Source organism: Panthera uncia, assembly GCF_023721935.1.
Source record: "Panthera uncia isolate 11264 chromosome E2 unlocalized genomic scaffold, Puncia_PCG_1.0 HiC_scaffold_20, whole genome shotgun sequence".
Classification (NCBI taxonomy): Eukaryota; Metazoa; Chordata; class Mammalia; order Carnivora; family Felidae; genus Panthera; species Panthera uncia.
The window spans coordinates 18,574,812-18,593,172 of record NW_026057589.1 but is presented as its reverse complement, the minus strand read 5'-3'; the positions used below and the strand labels follow the sequence as shown (position 1 = coordinate 18,593,172).

The 18,361-nt window shown below is 37.0% G+C and overlaps 1 long non-coding RNA gene and 1 pseudogene across 1 annotated transcript; one reads left to right on the top strand and one right to left on the bottom strand.

The window, feature by feature from the left end:
• Positions 1-309: 309 nt before the first annotated feature.
• LOC125916361 (uncharacterized) lies at positions 310-10,645 on the top strand. Its single transcript, XR_007455888.1, has 2 exons — positions 310-390; positions 10,191-10,645. It is a non-coding gene; the product is annotated as an uncharacterized LOC125916361 (long non-coding RNA).
• A 7,000-nt stretch (positions 10,646-17,645) lies between these two features.
• Positions 17,646-18,129, bottom strand: LOC125916416 (multifunctional methyltransferase subunit TRM112-like protein; annotated as a pseudogene).
• Between the last annotated feature and the right edge of the window lie 232 nt (positions 18,130-18,361).

The window sequence follows — 18,361 nt, the reverse complement described above, 5'->3', positions numbered from 1 at the left end:
TTGATTAGTTGAGTGCCAAGCATTTTTTTTATATTTAGTAATCATTTGCATTTTCCCCCTCTGAATTGATGAGAATAGGACATTTTGAGCACAATGGAAATAGAGTTTTGAAAAGAAATGAACAAATCACCTTTTTTCCTCAGATACCAGACTTTGAATTGGAATGGGGTCATGGTCAAGAAAAGCCCATTTCTGTAGAACTCCCCTTGTTATACAAGCGTGTATTTTACTCCAGATACATTAATGTTCTTAATTTGATAAAATATAATATTACTTTTTGAATGTTTAAAACACTATTTGCAATTTTACAGGTACAGAGTCAAGTGTGAGAGAGAAACAGCGTGGTGTCAGATGGTGAAAAATGGAACTAGATGTAATGAAAGTAACAAGGTGTGTGTGATGGCCTGAATGTTTGTGTCCCCCAACCCCTTTCAAATTCATATGCTGAAGCCTAACCCCCCAATGTTATGGTGTTTGGAGGTCGGATATTCAGGGAGGTAATTAGGTCATGGGGGTGGACATTCACGAATAGGATTAGTGTCCTTTTAAGAAGAGATATGCGGGACGTCTAGGTGGTTCAGTTGGTTGAGCATCCAACTTCAGCTCAGGTCATGATCTCAGTTTGTGAGTTCAAGACCCACATCGGGCTCTCTGCTTTCAGAGCAGAGCCCGCTTCAGATCCTCCGTCCCTCCTGGCCCCCTGTCTTTGTCCCTTCCCTGCTCATACTCTCTTTGAAAAATGAATAAACATTAAAAAAAAAAAAAGTAGAGATATCAGAGAGATGATCTCTTTCTGCTCTCCACCTTTTGAGGATTCAAGGTGAATCTTGTCTGCACGGAAGCAGGAATGCCTTCACCAGACAGTGGGTCTGCCTGCACCTCGATCTTGGACTAACCACCCTCCAAAACTGTACGAAATTGATTTTTGTTGTTTAAGCCGTCCAGCCTATGGTATCCTGACTGAGATAGAAATTTGGATTAGTCAATGTAGCTTATAACAAAAAAGCTAAGAAAGAGAGTTATCATAAGATATTAGCTCATACTTACGGAGACAGAGAAGTCCCACAACCTGCCGTCTGCAAGCTGGAGAGCCAGGAAAGCTGATGGTGTAGTCCGAATGCCTGAGAGTCAGAGAACCGAGGGTATAGGTTCAAGTCCAGATCCAAAGGTCTGAGAATGAGGAGCACTGAAGCAGGAGAAGATCGATGTTTCAGCGTAAGCAGTCAGGCAGAGAGTGAATCCCACCTTCCTCCACCTTTTTGTTCTATTCAGGCCCTTAATGGATTGGGTGGTGCCCACACACAGTGGGGAGGGCCATCTGCTTTGCTACCGTCTCAGCACATGCTTCCCTCACCTGAGTCACCCTGCCTGTTTCATTCCTGCTCACAGCTCAGAGTTCTTGAACGTCCTCAGGGAAGCCTCACCTGATTCCTGAGATTAGGTCAGGGCCCCAGTTCTGTGAACTCCCTGACCCTTCACTTCTCTGGCATCATCACAATGGTAATTAAATAACCAGTTGTGCAGCTCAACCTTTGATGTCTGTATTATGGTTTCCATGTCAATTAGGGGAGAACCAACTGGAAGGCAGAGTCAGAGTTTTATTGCCCACATACCACACCTCACACCCTACCTGTTAGATGAGAGAGGAAGGGAGAGTGGGAGAGGGACTCATGTATATATTTTTAAGCTGCATTTCTCTTTTTTCCTCTGATTCTGACCCCAATGGAGAAAACATTATCAAGGGTGACAAGATACATTATCTTGTTGTTGCTACCTTTGTCCCTAATTCTGGGACATCCCTTCCCTCCACCTTCTTGTGAGCTTTCGGCTGTCTTCAGCGTCTGGCCTGAAATGCCATAGAAACTGGGTTTTTAACATCCTAGTGCTTGATTACGCCCCACCCATTATTTCCCAAAGGTGTGTGGGAAACCATCACCAAGGGAAGGGTAACGAGCCAAAGGGTTATCACCTGGTGGTTGTGTTCACCAGACAAAAGAAACACAAGGTGGGTTGTGGGATAGTGAAACATGACCTAATCCTGGGGTTGCTGGGACTAGACCCCTGATACCTAGCTGTAGAATATTTCACCAGTTACTCTGAAGTCATAGGCTCATACCATTAGGCCAGAGATAGGCTGTAAATCCCATGAGTGGGGACCCTGGGGGTCTTGCCTACTTCTCTGTCCTAGTGTCCTCACAGTGGTCTAGCTCATAAATTTGTACCCGGTAAACATTTGTTAGGTGTGTGGAGGAATTAAATGTTTATTCAATTTAAATGTTTATTTATTTTGAGAGAAAGAGAGAGAGACAGAATCCCAAGCATACTCTGTGCTGTCAGCCCAGAACCTGATGCGAGGCTTGATCTCACGAATGGTGAGATCATGACCTGAGCTGAAATCAAGAGTTGGGTGCTTAACCGAGTGAGCCACCCAGGTGCCATGACTTTCCATTTAGAATTTATTTTAGTGTAGACCATGATTTAGAGAACTAGCCTTATTTTCCCCACCAGTGATCTGTCTGTAACTTCAGTGGTGAATGTCGAATAATTTATCCTTTTCGTATGGACTTAAACCACTACACTTACTGTATGCTAACCTCGTATCTGTACTTGGTGCTTTCTGTTCTATTCTGTTTGTGAATCTGTTGGTCTATTTGATCCCATCACCATCACCCTTTTAGAAATTGTCCCTGATTATGTTTTCCCAGTAGCCAATAGTAAATTTACTTATTTTTATAGAAGGATCTTATTTTCATAGATTGTGCAAGAAGATAGTGCTTGAATATCCTTAAAGCTCAGAGTCAAAATCACAGAATTTTATGATACTGCATTCTGTTAATATACTCCAGTTAATGTATACAGCACAGCTAGTCATTTTATTTCCAATTGTGGTGTCATATTTAAAAAAAATATGGAATATATTAAAAGTACATTCTACTGAAAGTGCCTGTTTACCACGTTAAAGGAACTTTCAGCAGCTCACAGCAATGTCCTTTTCTTTCTCTGGACAATGGTGAGTGAGTTGGAAGAATCTTGACCTTCTGGTCTTCTAGAGAAGACTAGGAAGCAAAAGAAATTGTAGAATACATCATGCATTTCTGGAACGTCTCCTCCTTCCTCATTACTAATTTTCAAAATCTGCTTGGCTATTCTCACTCCTTTATTATTCCTGATAAACCTTACAATTATTGTGTCAAATTCTGAAAGGGAAATCCTGCTGATATTTTGACTAGAATTGAATTACATTTAAAGATTAATTTGGGGAATTTTCAGGTCTTTGAAATATTGAATGTTTTCATCCGGGAGCATGATATGCTTTTTTTTTTTTCTTACTCTGTTGTCTTTGATGCCATTTAATAGCATTTTTAGACTCATATGAGTCCTGCATCCTCCCTCTGTTCCTCCCTCTCTTTTTCCCTCCTTCTCTCTCATCTTGATTGTAAGTGGATGTTTTTTCCCCCACTAACTTTTCAAAACGAGCTATTTACTTAAAAAATAATTATCGGCGTCTGGTTGGCTCAGTCAGTGAAGTGTTTGACTTCGGCTCACGTCATGATCTCATGGTTCATGGGTTTGAGCCCCACGTAGGGCTCTGTGCTGACAGCTCAGAGCCTGGAGTCTGCTTTGGATTCTGGGTCTCCATCTCTCTTCTCTGCCCCTCCCCCACTCATGCTCTGTCTTTCTCTCTCAAAAATAAATAAACATGAAAAGTATTTTTAAAAAATTTAAAAAAAAATCAAGTGCTTGCATAGTGAGTGGCAGTCTCATTCTGAGTAATCCAAGCCATTTACTTAAATGTGGTAAAATAAATATAACATAAAATTTAACATTTGAAGCATTTTTAAGTGTATAGTTTAGTGCAATCAGGTGTATTCACATCGTTGCCCAAGAACCCCTGCTAGCCATCTTCATAACTGTTCCTCGTCGCAGACGGAAACTCTGCCTCAAGCCATTGTCTTTTGAGTAACCAGTGTGATCAGACATTTTAGAAAACTCTGCTATTAGTCTCAGTCATTTTACAATGGATTTTTTGATCCATTTTCAAGATATATATTTGTGTTGTATGCAAATATAGATAAGTCTGTCTCCTTTTTTAGGCAATGCCTCATTTACTTTTCTTGCATTATTACAGTGGTACTTGGAACTTCTACCATAATCCTAAATAGCAGAAGTGATTATGGACCTCTTTGTCTTGTCTATCTTAATGAGATTGCCTTTAGCATTTTTAAATCTTTTTAAAAACATGTTTATTTATTTTTGAAAGAGAGAGAGAAAGAGCACACATGTGCAAGTGGGTGGGGGCAGAAACAGGAGGGCACAGAGGCTCCAAAGTGGGTCCCACGCTGACAGCAGAGAGTCTGATGCAGGCTTGACCTCAGGAGCTGTGAGATCATGACTTGAGCTAAAGTTGGACTCTTAACCAAAGGAGCCACCCAGGCACCCTAGCATTTTTTTAAATGATAGGTATACTGTTACTTGGTGGCCGACTGTTTGATAAGGATATTCTTTGCTAAATTATAGAAGTGTATTTCAATCCCTATTTTGTTGGGAAATTTTTTATTAATCAGGGATAGATGCTCTATCTTATAAAATACTTTTCTACCTTTATTGAAGTGTGCAAAATTTTTGCTATTTAGCCCTAGTAACATGGAACTATTTTTGCATTCTTTTTTTTTTTTATTTTTTTTTAACATTTATTTATTTTTGAGACAGAGAGAGACAGAGCATGAACGGGGGAGGGGCAGAGAGAGAGGAAGACACAGAATCGGAAGCAAGCTCCAGGCTCTGAGCCATCGGCCCAGAGCCTGACACGGGGCTTGAACTCATGGACCGCGAGATCATGACCTGAGCCGTAGTCGGCCGCTTAACTGACTGAGCCACCCAGGCGCCCCTATTTTTGCATTCTTAAACTTCATTTTGTTGTAGCTCTGATTCTCTTAATATGCCACTTTGTTAGGTTTGTTTAAATGTTACTTGGAATTTTAGGGCTATACTTAAAAGTGAGATTTCTGAGAGAGGAATTTTATTTTTTTATTCTTAAGGTTTCCTATTGGTATTTTCTCTCTCTCATTTCTGTTTAAATTTTATCTTCTGTTTAATTGGCCATTTCCAAGAATTAGTTCTCAGATACACGAGTTCTGCTATATTTTCTAAGTATTAGTTTCTCCTTACTGTAATCACTTAATTCTTTTTCTATAGGTTTATAGCTTCCTATGTTGAATGTTTTATTATTTCTTGTTTAATAATGAAAGCATTTAAGACTATGAATATTCATCTGAATACAGCTTTGACTGCATTCTGTGAAATTTGCTATTTGTTGTGCTTGGAGCTATTTTCTAAATTGTGTCAATATATAGATTTTACTTCCAACCTGACCCAGGAGCTATTTTGTAAAGAGTTTAAACTTTTCTGGTGATAGAGTTGTGAGAAAACAGGCCTGTACAAATTCTATTTTTGAAAATTTTCTGAGATTTTCTTTGTAGATAAATAGAAAATGGGTATTTTCTAGGTATACCTAATTTATTTAAAACAGGAAGTCTGTTAGTTTACTTTTTTTGTCAGTTCTTCCTTGAAAATTTTATAGCAATTGCTTTATGTGTTTTTATGCCAGTACATAAAGGGTCTTGACCATTGCATGCTTATTGGTTCTGCCTTTACCAGGTGGTTGCATTTTGTGTGATGGGAGTGTTCCTGAAGACCTTGCAAATCCAAGACTGATTTTCCATTGGGATAAATGTAAAGCATGTGGGAGAGGGTATTCTTGGTGTGCATAAATCATTAAGAGTTGTGGTGTATTTTTGCTTTAATGATTCTTTGTTTTTCAGCGTTCTTCTGATATGAATTTCAAAAGGTGTAGTATATCATAATGGCTTGTTTTTTAAGTTTAGTTACTTATTTTGAGAGAGAGAGAGAGAGAGAAAGAACGAGTGGGGGGGGCAGAGAGAGAGGGAGAGAGAAAATCCGAAACAGGCTCCACACTGCCAGCACAGAGCCCAACGCAGGGCTCAAACTCATGAACCATGAGATCATGACTTGAAATGAAATCAAGTCATGTGCTTAACTGACTGAGCCACCCAGGTGCTCTTAGCTTCCATTTTAAAGTTTTTGGGGTTACCATTTGTATTATTATTTAACAAACATTCTTATAAATATACAAATAGTTTAACATTCAAGTTTAACAATTACTTTTTATAGGCTATTTTTACTGGCTTATTTTATAGGCTTATTTTTACTGTGTATTATAGTAAAGTAATAAGTATCCACTAAAGTCATCTGCAGAACTTCTAGCATTTAGCAGCAATATGGGTCCCAGGATAATGACAGACGATAGTCAGAGGGTCTATTTGTTTTCTGCTAACATGGTGCCATCATGTGGCAACATCAATCATCATCCTTCCCATCCTCACTGTCAAAACAAACCCTATGTAATATACATGCCAGGCTGTGTTCTAAGTACTTTAAATATATTAACTCATTTAATACTCGTGACGTCGTATAAGATGGTGATTATTATGATTCCCACTTCATAGATGAAGAAGCCAAGGCACGAGTAGATAAAGCAACTTGTCCAGGTTACAGAGCTTGTAAATGGTGTCGCTTGTAAACAGCAGGTTTAAAACACACTCAGCCTGGCTCTGGAGTCCCCAGTCCTAAGTGCCATGCTATTTCACTGTTTACAATTCACTTGGTTGGAAAGCTCTGTAATATTGCTGTTTTTCAAGAACTGAAAATGCTGGGCTTTGTATTATTTCAAATTTTGCACATAAAGTACACTTTTTTAATTAGTTTTTTTTAATTTTTCATTTAAATTTTAGTTAGCCAACATACACTGCAATATTGGTTTCAAGTTTCAGTGCAATATACAATTCAGTGCTTCATCACTTACATACAACATCCAGTGCTGATAAAGTACAATTTGCTTAAGATGTTTATATTCTGCTATTTAACTTACCTAATTCAAAATCACACACAATGTAACTATACTGTTTTTGCTAAATTGCATTACAGAAAGCTTGCCTGAGTTTATATCTATATTATAATCTTACTACCATTATTAAAAAGCAATCTTTGTCAGCAAGGGGAAATGTAAAACAACCTGTTGTTTTCATTTGCATCTCTTACTGAATTAAAAATAACTTTTTTGACCTTTAGTGTCTCTTCTGTAGATTTCCTGCATATGTCAATTTTTCTTCTGGTGTGTGAGTATTTTGCTCTTTGATTTCTGAAAATTCTTTCTGTTTTAAAGATGCCAACCAATCCTTCAAATTTAAAGCAGCGTGACATAATAGTACAGTTGTGTTTGGTATGATTCTGAATTATGTTTGTTGTAATTTTTTTGTTTGCCTTTATCTCTGAATTTTCTTTCTGAGTTTTTATTCAGTTAATAGAAAATTTACATTTTTATGTTATCAACTCAGTTGCTGATTCCCTTTGTGATTTATTACATAAGCATTCCTCCTACCTCAAGAGGTTGATAAATGTTTAATAATACTTGTTCTCTTTTTTTAATGATACAGTCTTGTTTCCTTTAACTCTTTATTCCAGCTGGGATTTCTGTTTGTGTGCGGCAAAAAGAGAAATTCTTGGAGTGAATCTTTACATTCCTCTTGCAGTTGTCAGTTCATTGTGCTAACGCAATTTATTAAAATCACTAGATCTGATTTTAGGTACACCTTTAATTAAATTGATGTACGTGGTAGATCCCATCTCTCAGTTATTGGTTCTGTTCTACCAATTCCCTTTGTCTATTTTCATGTGATATCACACTGTTTATTGCACCTTGAGACAGTGGTTAGGGCTGGTCTGACTCCACTGGTATTTTCTTCACCGGCCAGATTTATCCTCCCACTTTTATTTAAAAATTAGATTGCAGAGGCATTTAGAGCATGGGCACTGGAGCCAGCCTTCTCAAGTTCAAAACCCAAAAACCTCAGGCGGGTTGCGTAACCTCTCTCTCTGCCTCAGTTTCCTCACTTGCAAGTAACAGCAGGTATCTTCTAGGAGAACAATAGTAGTATCTTCTGCGTGGGGCGACGGTGAGGGTTCATGGAGCCATGGACCGTATCAGAACTGACACCTGCTGCAGGGAGAAGTAGGAGCTCTCGACTCACCAGTCGCCCCGGGCCTGTGACATCGCAAACGGGGATTAACGTGTACAGACTGCTTACTCCTCACACCGCTTTCTGAGAGCACTTACTGGCTTATATCCTTTATTTTAGTCAGTTAGTCAACGTTCGATACATTAGAAACTACTAGAGCATTCTGAAAAGTGAGGGCTTGCAGACCAGCACAAGATGGTTACTTGTGCTTCCTTATCAAGCACATGCTGTTCATGGACAAATTTGGAACTCAGTCTTCTTTCCTTATCTCTCAAGGCTGGATAACTATTAACAGAACTTACCAGATAAATATTTGTAGCTTTCTTCGTAGGCCACACGTAATTTTCATTTAGATGCTTCACAGATACTGTAATTCTTTTGTTATTATTATGGATTGGATTACTTTTTAAAATGTTTTCAGACTCATTATTACTAGTATTAGAGTTATAGTTTTTTTGAATATATGTTTCAGCAAGCCACTTTACTCTTTTTCCTTTTCCTTTCACTGCTTCTCCTGAATTATTTTCCTTATTATCATTCCCCCATCGTTGTCTGGTTTACCAACTATACTTTCTTTTTCTATTTTTTTTAGCGTCTTCCTTAAATTTTTCATGACATATTTGACTGAGGTTTAAAGTTAATGAATGTCTTCGTCCTCTTCCCGAACTTAGGAAGACCTTAAAATGGTTTATTCTGATCTCCCCTGTCATCTTCCATATTTTTATTATTTACTGGCTCCATCTTACTTTTTTTTTTTTTAACACTTTTTGAAATACTTACAGATTCACAGGAAGTTGCAAAGATAGTACAGAGAGATCCCTGTATCGTTCACCCGTTCCCTCTAAAAGTTACATCTTTTTTTATCGTTAATTTTTTGATGTTTATTTATTTTTGAGAGAGAGAGAGACAGAGTATGAGCAGGAGAGGGAAACAGAATCCGAAGCAGGCTCCGGGCTCTGAGCCAGGAGCCTGACATGGGCCTCAAACCCACGAACTGCGAGATCACGACCTGAGCCGAAGTCAGATGCTTAACTGACTGAACCACCCAGGCGCCCCTAAAAGTTACATCTTATGTAACTATAGTGCGATATCAAAAACAGGAAGTTGACACTGGTTCAGTGTCTGTTTGCAGTTCTGGGTCGTTTTCTCACGTGTGTAGATTTGTGTGACCAGCACCACAATCAAGATACGGAACCGACCCACCATCGCAAAGATCTTCCTTGTGATATTTCCTTTAGTCTTACTGTCACCCCCGCTCTTTCACCAGCAACCACGAATCTGTTCTCTATCTCAATAACTGTCTCGCTTTGAGAATGTCATATAAATGGGATTATACAGCATGAGACCTTCTGAAATTGGCTCTTTTCACATAGCATAGTGTACCTGAGATCTCTCCGTGTTGTTGAGTGTATCAATAGTTCATTCCTCTTTATTGCTAAGTAATATACCACCATTTTGTTTTATTCCCCCAACATTTGTGGTTATTGTTGTTATTACTCTTAGGTTTATTGATGTGCTTGCCACTTTCCCTACTTACCATTATTTCCTGCATCTACTTCCTTCTGAGTTCAATTTCCTACTTTGTAAAAGTACTACAGCCTTTAGTTAAGTCTTTCAGTGGGGGTTTGTTAGTGCTAAGTTCTTTCCATCTTTGTTTATCAAAAATTATCCTTTATCCCCCTTACTCTGAATGGTAGTTCAGGTGGATAGATTTTTCTAGATTCGAAGTTATTTTTTCACAAAACTTTGAGGATATCCCATCAGACTTCTGTTGCTGTCAAAAAGTCCCATCAATCTAATTATTGTCTATTTACAGGTAATTTTGTTGACTTTCTTTTGCTGAATACCTAACCCCCTGCTCCCTCCACAGCTTTTTAAGGTTTTCTTGTTGCCTTTTCACTTCCACAGTCTTAGCATGCTTTAAATTGTGAATTTATTTTTATTTATCCTCTTCTAATCTTAGAACAAATTTCTGAAATAAAGAGTTATGATTTTTTTTAAGTACTGAAAATTCTTAGCCAATATGTATGTATGTATGTATGTATGTATGTATGTATGTGTTTATTTATTCATTCTTAATGTTTATTTTTGAAGGACAGAATGTGAGCGGGAGAGAGAAAGAGAGACACAGAATCCGAAGCAGGCTCCAGGCTTTGAGCTGTCAGCACAGAGCCCCATGTGGGGCTCGAACTCATGAGCTCTGAGATCATGATCCGAGCTGAAGTCGGCCGTCCAACCGACTGAGCTGCCCAGGCATCCCAGTCAGCATACCCTCTTCCCTATATTCTTTCTCTGAAGTCAAGAACAATTTATGTACAATAAAATTCACCTCATTTAGACAGAATGTTTGGTGTATGTTGACATCCATGATCATGTAACCACCGCTAGCATCTGTAACAGGGTATTTCCACTGTCCCAAGAAGTTCTTCTGTCTCCTTTGTAGTTGATGCCCTGTTTCCACCCCATCCCCTGACAACCATTCATCTGATTGATGTCTATAGTTTAACCTTTTCCAGATCATCATATAAATGGAATCATACTGTGTAGAACCTTTGTGTCTGGCTTTTTTTTTTTTCCCCCTCAGCATAATGCACTCGAGCTTTGTTGATACTGTTGCCTGTGTAGTTCCTTCCTTCTTATTCCGATGTAGTATTTCATTGTAAGACTCCACCACCATTTATGTATTCACCGGTCGATGGGCATTCAGGTTGTTTCCTGGTTTGGGCCGTTATGAATTAGGCTGCCGTAAACGTTGGTGAACAGGTCTTTGAGGGACAAATGTTTCATTTCTCTTGGGTAAATATCTGGGGTTGAAATTGATGGGTCATATGGCAATTGTGTGTGTGATTTTATAGGAAACGGTCAAACTGTTTGCCATGGCATTTTCTATTCACACCATCACCTTGTATAGACATATATTTGCTCCATATTCTCACCAGCACTTAGTACTGATAGCTAAAAAAAATTGTCCGTTCTAATAATGTTGTGGTGTCTCATTTGGTTTTCATTTGCATTTCCCTAGAGACCAATTATAATGAGCATCTTTTCATGTGCCTATTTTGTCATCTATATATCTTCTTTGGTGAAATGTTTGTTCAAATATTTTGCTCAGTATTTTAAACCAGGCTTTTAAAACTGTTGTGTTTTGGGAGTTATTCAAATATGCTGAATAGGAGTCCTTTGTCAGATATTGTTTTGCAAATATTTTCTCCCAGTCTGGGGCTCATCTTTTCTTTTCCTTAACTGTATTTTGAGCAGCAGATGTTTTTTTATTTTGATGAAGGCTATCTTTTTATGTTCTTTCATAGTCTCTACTTTTTGTTTCCTGTGAAAGAAATCTTATGTTTCCTATGATCACAAAGATTTTCTCTTATGATTTCTTCTAGAAGTTTAACACTTTAGGTTTTATATTTAGGTCTCTGACCTAATTTTTGAATTTGTGGTTGAGGTAAGCACTGAAGTTCCTTTTCCCATTTCTAACCAATTTTGAAAAGTTACATTTTCATTTCCATTTAGTTCAAAACACTTTATAATTTTACAATTTCTCTGATTTCTTCTTTGAGCCATGTATTATTTTTTAAGTGTTTTATTTTGTTTTCACATATTTGGAGGATGTTCTAGTTATCTTTTTAAAAAAATAATGTTTACTCATTTTTGAGAGAGAGAGAGAGAGAGAAAGCATGGAGAGAGTGAGCATGAGCAGGGGAGGAGTAAAGAGAAGGGCACAGAGGATCTGAAGTGGGCTCTCCACTGACAGCAGAGAGCCGAGGCAGGGCTCAAACACCCAAACTGTGAGACCATGACCTGAGCTGAATGAAGTCAGACGCTCACCTGACTGAGCCACCCAGGCACCCCTAGATATCTTTCTGTTATTGATTTCTTTCTTTCTTGTTTTAGATTTTAAAATATTTTTATCATGGTTATGTTCAAACAAAATTAGAATTCCATTGTGGTCGGAGAGTGTATTTTGTATGACACAGATATTTTAAATTTATTGAACCTTATTTCATTACACAGAATAGGATCTATTTTGGTAAATGTTCTGTGGACTTAAAAAGAATGTGAAATCTTGCTGTTTTTGCCAGAGTGCTCTGAGGATGTCAGTTACATCAAGTTGATTTCTTTATTGATTTTTTAAAGTTTATTTATTTATTTGAAGAGAGAGAAAACGTGAGTGCACACAAACAAGTGGGGGTATGGGGACAGAGAGAGAGGGAGGGGGGAGAGAGAATCCCAAGCAGGCTCCACACTGTCAGCACAGAGCCTGCTGTGGGGCTCAGTCCCACCAACCATGAGATCATGACCTGAGTCAAAACCAAGAGTCAACTGACTGAGCCACACAGGTGCCCTAACATCAAGTTGATTTATTGCTGGTCAAATCTTCAGTGTATTTGCTGATTTTCTCTTTGTTCTATAAATTATTTAGATGGGTTTTGAAATACATTCTCATCATGGACTTGTCTATTTCTCCTTGTAGCTTGATTGGTTTTTTGCTTCATGAATTTTGAAGTTCAGTTATTAGGTGCATACTGTTTAGGATTGTCGTGAGTTCTTCATGAATTGATCCCTTTATTATTATGAAATGATTTTATTTACCTTTGGTAATATTCTTTCTTTTAAAATATACTTTGTCTGATTTTAATAGATCTACCCTACATTTTTTTTTCGTTAGTGGTAGTATCCTTTTACTTTTACCTATCTGTGTCTTAATATTTGAAGTGCTTTTCTTGTGGGCAGCAAATACCTGAGTCTTGGTTTTTTTTAAATCTAATCTGAGAGTCTGTGCTTTTTAATTGGTGTATGTAAGCAATTTACATCTAATATGATTATTAATATGGTTAAATTTAAATCTGTAATCTTGCTATTTCTTTTTTCTTTGTCTTATCTATTTTTGTTCCTTTTTTTTTTTTGTCTTCTGCTTTCTTTTGGATTGAGTTTTTTGTGTGTGGGGGGGTATGACTCCATTTTGTTCCCTTTGTTAGCATATTATAGTTAGCTCTTTGTTTTGTTATTTCAACTTGGGGGTTTATAATATAGATCTTTAACTTATCACAGTCTGCTTTCATGTGATATTACGCCATTTTACATCTGAGAACTTTACAAGAGTATACTTCCATTTCTCTTCTCCCTATCCTTGTGCTATTGTGAGTTACACTTTAGTTTTACATATATTATAAATCTTATTCTACATTGTCATATTTTATGCAGCCAATTATGCTTTTTGAAAAACAACTTTACTTAGGAATAATTCACCCATTGGAAACATACAATTGAAAGATCCTCAGTAAGTTTATAGAGTCGTGCAGTTATTACCATAATCCATTTGTGTCACCCCTCAAAGGTCCCTCATGCACATTTGCAGTTAATCCTCATTACAATTTCAACTCTGTGCAATAACTAATCTGCTTCTGCCTCTATAAATTACATTTTCTGGCATTTCACAACACGTCGTCTTTGTGTCTGGCTTCTTTTACTTAATATAATGCTCCTGAGATCCGTCCATGCTGTTGCTTGGGTTGGTAGGTTCTTTACTTTTATTGCTGAGTAATTTTTCATTGTATGGATGTACATAGTTTGTTTTTCCATTTGTCCGTTGAAGAACATTTAGATTGTTTCCATTTGGGGCTATTACAAGTAAAGCTGCTGTGAGCACTCACGTCCACATTCTTGTATGAACATGTTTTTATATTTCTAGGATAAACATCCAGGAGTGTGATTTCTCAATTGTATGGTAGTGTATCTTTAACTTTCTAAGAAACTGCCGTGCTGTTTTTTCAGAGCGGCTCTCCCATTTTGCATTCCAGCCAGCACTATGTAAGAGGTCCAACTGTTCCACATTTTTGTGAGCACTTGGTATGGTCAGCATTAATTTTAGCCATTCTAATAGGTGTGCAGTGGTATCTCATTCTGGCTTTAGTTTGTCTTTGCCCAATAGCTAGTGAAGTTGAACGTGTGCCTACTTGCTGTGTCTCTGTTTTTATGAAGTTTCTCATCAAATCTTTGTCCATTTTCTGTTTGAATTTTTTTGATTTCTTATTGAGTTTAGAGAATTCTCTATATATTATAGATACACCAACTTTCCAGGTTGTGTGATTTGCCAGTGTTTTCTCCTGGTCTGTAGTTTGTATTTTCATTCCATTAATAGGGTCCTTCATAGAACAAAAGTTTTAATGTTCAACCTACCAAATTATTTTTAATGGATCTTGCTTTCAGTGTCATGTCTAAGAACTCTTTGCATAAATCTGAGTCACAAAGATTTTCTCCAATATTTTCTTCTAAAAATTTATAGTTTAACATTTGTTATATAAATGACCCAAAGGTGGTTTCTGTTTATTGGCCCCCTAGGTTGTTTATTTCTTCACTGCAGGCTGAGCCTTAGTAGCTCCAAAGCCCATCGGTGTAAGTTTTTACACACCCTGATATTTTTAAAAATAGCCCTAAACAAGCATATGTAGAGGTTGCTGACTGTGCATACCTTGTGAAACCTCACCCAGCATCTGCTGAACATTAGAAAAGGTATAAATCCCCAAGGAGCTCTCTGACCAAGAGACTCTGCTTCATGGCTGAGTGACAGCAGCTAGGCATGCATCCACCCTCTCTGATTCTCTTCTTCTTCAACGGTCCCCTTGCCCTTCTCCCATCTGATTGATAGCCAGCCTCTGGATGGTTTCATACCGTGAGAAATTTCTTTTACGCAATCCTATCCAACCTCCACTCAATAAAGTGTATGTGTTCTGCCTCTCACAGTCGTGTCTTTTTCTTTAATCAGACTCCAAATCCCTTGAACTCCCTAGAACATTTACATTAAAACAAGGTTTTTTTTTTTTTTTTAATCTTCATTTATTTTTGAGAGAGAGTCAGACAGAGTGTGAGTGGGGGAGGAACAGAGAGAGAGGGAGACACAGAATCTGAAGCAGGCTCCAGGCTCCAAGCTGTCAGCACAGAGCCCGTCTCGGGGCTCAAACTCACGAACCGCAAAATCATGACCTGAGCCAAAGTTGGACACTTAACGGACTGAGCCACCCAGGCACCCCAGGAACATTTTACATTTAGATCTATGATTCCCCAATGAGTTAATTTTTCTTGTATAAAGTATGATTTTTTTTCTTTTTTTTTTGCTATGAGTTCCATTTGTTCCAGTGCCATTCATTTAATAGGATATCCTTTCTCCGTTTAATTACTTTTGCATCTTTGTTGAAAATCAGTGGGCCACACTTGGTTGAAAATCAGTGGGTCTATTTCTGCACTCTGTATTCTATTCCATTATTGTGTTATTTTTAGATACTATTGTGAATGGAATTGTTCTCTTAATTTCATTTTTGAATTCTTCATTACTAGTACATAGAAATACAACTGATATTTGTATGCTGATCTTAGATCCTGTGACCTTTATAAACTTGTTAGATATTATATTGTAATATAATATAATGTTAAGTTTTCTTTTTTTATTGCTTGGTATCTTCTGCATATAGTATCATGTCATTTGTCAAAAAAAAACAGTTATATTTGTTTATTTCCAATTTTAATGCCTTTTTTCTTTTATTCTTTTTTTTTTTTTTGGAGGGACTTTATTTTACTATCTAGACTATCCAGTATTATGTTGAATAGATTTGTTGAAAGCAGACATTCATGCCTAATTCATGATCTTAGGGGAGAATCAGTCTTTTACCCTTCAATATGATAGAAGCTGTATATTTTTCATATATGCTCTTTATTGCATTCTTGGGTAAACCACAGGGTAAGAATACACTTGGTGTAGTATGTAATTTGCTGATATGTTGGTAAATTTAATTTGATAATGTTATGTTTTAGATTTTCATATTTATGATGGATAATGGTCTTTAGTTTTCTTTTGTCGTAATGTCTTTGCCTTTGTTATCAGGGTAATTTTGTCTTCATAGAATGAGGTGGGGAATGCTTCCTTCTTCTCTGTATCTTGAGCAAATTTGTGAAGAATTGGTAATATTTCTTCTTTAAGTATTTGATCATATTCACCAGTGAAACCAAGTTGAGTTTTCTTTGTATGAAGATTTTAATTATGAATTCAATTTCTTTACTTGTTATAGGTCTATTCAGAATTTTATTTTTCTTTTTGAATGAGTTTTTGGAATTTCTTTTTAAGAATCTGTTAATTTTATCCATGTTGTCTATTTTCTTTGGTCTAAAGTTACTCATAATATTATAATGCTTTTATTTTTTGTAGAGTTAGTAATATGTACCCTCATTTCCTCTTGGTTTTGCTTGTTTTCTTTTTCTCTGTTCTTTTCTGAATTGGTTATGCTCAAGGTTGTCAATTTTGTTGATATTTTCAAAGAACTAACTTTTGATTTCATTGTTTTCTGTTTTCTGTCATTTATTTTACTCTTCTTTTCTTACTTTCTTAATGTAGATGTCAATTATTAATTTGAGACTTTTCTTCTTTTCTGATATAGGCATTTAATGCTGGTTCAAACTGCATTTCATAAACTTTGATGTATTGTGCTTTTGTTTTCATTCAGTTCAAAGTACTTTATAACGACCCTTGTGACTATTTCTTTGAGCCATTAATTATATGGAAGTATGTTATTTAAATTCCAAATTACTGGGTTTTTCCAGATTTCTTGCTGTTATTGATTTCTAATTTAGTTCTGTTGTGGTTAGAGAATATGCTTTGTATGATTTCAGTCCATTGGAGTTATTGAGCCTTGTTTTATGCCTAACATATAGACTACCTTGGAGAATGTTCCATGTCTGCTTAAAAGGAATGTGCATCCCTTAATAACTGGATAATGTGTTCTAAATATGTTAAGTTGGTTGATAGTATTGTCCAAGTCTTCTATATCATTACTGAATATCTGTGTAGTGTTTTGTCAATTACTGAGAGTTCTTGAAATCTCTAGTTGTTACATTGTCTATTTCTCCATCAATTCCATCATTTTTTGATTCATGTATTTTGAAGCTTTTTAAATAGTTGCATATAAACCTGTAATGGTTATATCTTTATGGTTTATATTGACCCTTTTCATCTCTAGTAATATTTCTTGTTTCAAAGTTTATTTTGTCATAGGTTAATATAGCCACTCTAGCTCAATTGTTACTTAGCATTGTAAATCTTGTTCTATCCTTTACTTTCTGCCTATTCATGTCTGAATGTAAAATGTGTTTTCCATAGGTGGCATACCATTGGCTCTGGCTTTAAAAAAAAAATTCCAATGCGATAATCTCTGCCTTTTGATTAAGATATTTAAACTATTCATGTCAATCTAATTTATTTATATGATTGTATTTATATAGGTCATTTTCCTCCTTGGTTTTTTTGTCCCCTGCCTCCTTTGTTCCTGGGTTCCTCCTTTACTGCCTCCTAGTGTATTACATAAATATTTCAGGTTTCTATTTAAATTCCCTGTAGACTTTGTACCATATTTTTTAGTTGTTTTCTTAGTGGTTGCTATAACAATTCTTATATGCATCTCAATTTATCACAATCTATTTCAGATTAATACAGGCTCATTTTTTTTTTTTTTTTTTTTTTTTGAACCTTTAATGAGAAAAAATATATATCGAGCTCAAGAACACTGTTTCACGTATCACTGGGTCAAGGGTTGGGGATACACATGACCTTGAATCAAGAGATACACAGTTACAGAATGAAAAACCAGCCAACTGGCACGATTAAGTCTCGGTTTCCTCCTCACTCAGCAGCACGCTGGGGATCCCACAACTGATGGGAACAGACGTCCAGACTCTGCGCACTGCGGGGTGCCCTCCAGCACAACCACCTCCAGCAGCATGTGGTGCATCTTCCTCAGGAACTTCTCATCTTGCTCATACCCTTCAATTGGCTCTTTGGGTACCTCGACCAGGTGCAAGGTATCCGTTGCCTACAGAAGCGCTGCCCACTCCACCTTGGTTATCATACATGCCACAAAGTTGGGGTTGACTCCACGGGGTTGATGCGGACCTCTGTGGCCTGGAGGTGCAGAGGGAAGCCACGGGGCCCCACCCGCCGCACATGCGAGCTCAACAGGTTGTGGGTGAGCAGCTTCATGTCACCAAAACGTACACTCCTATCCCCTCTTTGTACTTCTCTTATTGTATACATTGCATCAATATATGTTAAAATGCAGCAATACAGTGTTATAATTATTGCCTTATGCAATGTAAACATTTCAAAACAAGATACAATAGAGAGTATACAATATATTTATTTATTTATGTATAATTAATATAACCTTAATATTTTACATTGACCTACATATTTCCCATTTCCAGTGATTTTCATTTTG